Genomic DNA, 2,500 nt, shown 5'->3' with positions numbered 1-2,500 from the left:
TTAGGGTGGATTTTGAGCCTTTCGGGATTGCGAAACCATCATTTAACACTCTAAACTTAATTTCCGCAATCCCAGACGCACTTTCCATATGGTCTCCAAAAATGCGTGTGAGCTGACCTGGTCCCTTATAATAGGCAATGAACACGATTTTGGAAAAATATTTTTTTCAAAATTTTTTGACTCACCGGGTAAAATCGAATTTACTTGGGAAAAATGTTCTAGCAGGGGCCCTCCCATACAAATTTTTTTCTTCTCAAAAATGATTTTCGTTTCACTTTTCATACTCAGGGGAGTCTAAAATTGATGTTTTGAGTCACCATGAAAAAAATTTTTTTTTTGACCCGAGCTTGTGTCGCGACCCAAAAATCGACTCACTTGGGAAAAATGTTCTAGCAGGGGCCCTCCCATACAAAAATTTTTTCTTCTCAAAAATGATTTTCGTTTCACTTTTCATACTCAGGGGAGTCTAAAATTGATGTTTTGAGTCACCGAGAAAAAAAAATTTTTTTGACCCGAGCTTGTGTCGGCGACCCAAAAATCGACGCACTTGGGAAATATGTTCTAGCAGGGGCCCTCCCATACAAAAATTTTTTCTTCTCAAAAATGATTTTCGTTTCACTTTTCATACTCAGGGGAGTCTAAAATTGATGTTTTGAGTCACCGTGAAAAAAAAAATTTTTTGACCCGAGCTTGTGTCGGCGACCCAAAATCGACGCACTTGGGAAAAATGTTCTAGCAGGGGCCCTCCCATACAAAAATTTTTTCTTCTCAAAAATGATTTTCGTTTCACTTTTCATACTCAGGGGAGTCTAAAATTGATGTTTTGAGTCACCGAGAAAAAAAAATTTTTTTGACCCGAGCTTGTGTCGGCGACCCAAAAATCGACGCACTTGGGAAATATGTTCTAGCAGGGGCCCTCCCATACAAAAATTTTTTCTTCTCAAAAATGATTTTCGTTTCACTTTTCATACTCAGGGGAGTCTAAAATTGATGTTTTGAGTCACCGAGAAAAAAAAATTTTTTTGACCCGAGCTTGTGTCGGCGACCCAAAAATCGACGCACTTGGGAAATATGTTCTAGCAGGGGCCCTCCCATACAAAAATTTTTTCTTCTCAAAAATGATTTTCGTTTCACTTTTCATACTCAGGGGAGTCTAAAATTGATGTTTTGAGTCACCATGAAAAAAAATTTTTTTTTGACCCGAGCTTGTGTCGCGACCCAAAAATCGACTCACTTGGGAAAAATGTTCTAGCAGGGGCCCTCCCATACAAAAATTTTTTCTTCTCAAAAATGATTTTCGTTTCACTTTTCATACTCAGGGGAGTCTAAAATTGATGTTTTGAGTCACCGAGAAAAAAAAATTTTTTTGACCCGAGCTTGTGTCGGCGACCCAAAAATCGACGCACTTGGGAAATATGTTCTAGCAGGGGCCCTCCCATACAAAAATTTTTTCTTCTCAAAAATGATTTTCGTTTCACTTTTCATACTCAGGGGAGTCTAAAATTGATGTTTTGAGTCACCGTGAAAAAAAAAATTTTTTGACCCGAGCTTGTGTCGGCGACCCAAAATCGACGCACTTGGGAAAAATGTTCTAGCAGGGGCCCTCCCATACAAATTTTTTTCTTCTCAAAAATGATTTTCGTTTCACTTTTCATACTCAGGGGAGTCTAAAATTGATGTTTTGAGTCACCATGAAAAAAAAATTTTTTTTGACCCGAGCTTGTGTCGCGACCCAAAAATCGACTCACTTGGGAAAAATGTTCTAGCAGGGGCCCTCCCATACAAAAATTTTTTCTTCTCAAAAATGATTTTCGTTTCACTTTTCATACTCAGGGGAGTCTAAAATTGATGTTTTGAGTCACCGAGAAAAAAAAATTTTTTTGACCCGAGCTTGTGTCGGCGACCCAAAAATCGACGCACTTGGGAAATATGTTCTAGCAGGGGCCCTCCCATACAAAAATTTTTTCTTCTCAAAAATGATTTTCGTTTCACTTTTCATACTCAGGGGAGTCTAAAATTGATGTTTTGAGTCACCGTGAAAAAAAAAATTTTTTGACCCGAGCTTGTGTCGGCGACCCAAAATCGACGCACTTGGGAAAAATGTTCTAGCAGGGGCCCTCCCATACAAAAATTTTTTCTTCTCAAAAATGATTTTCGTTTCACTTTTCATACTCAGGGGAGTCTAAAATTGATGTTTTGAGTCACCGAGAAAAAAAAATTTTTTTGACCCGAGCTTGTGTCGGCGACCCAAAAATCGACGCACTTGGGAAATATGTTCTAGCAGGGGCCCTCCCATACAAAAATTTTTTCTTCTCAAAAATGATTTTCGTTTCACTTTTCATACTCAGGGGAGTCTAAAATTGATGTTTTGAGTCACCGTGAAAAAAAAAATTTTTTGACCCGAGCTTGTGTCGGCGACCCAAAATCGACGCACTTGGGAAAAATGTTCTAGCAGGGGCCCTCCCATACAAATTTTTTTCTTCTCAAAAATGATTTTCGT

Source organism: Anopheles moucheti (genome assembly GCF_943734755.1).
Source record: "Anopheles moucheti chromosome X unlocalized genomic scaffold, idAnoMoucSN_F20_07 X_unloc_30, whole genome shotgun sequence".
NCBI classification, from domain to species: Eukaryota; Metazoa; Arthropoda; class Insecta; order Diptera; family Culicidae; genus Anopheles; species Anopheles moucheti.
This window is presented reverse-complemented; position numbering follows the sequence as displayed.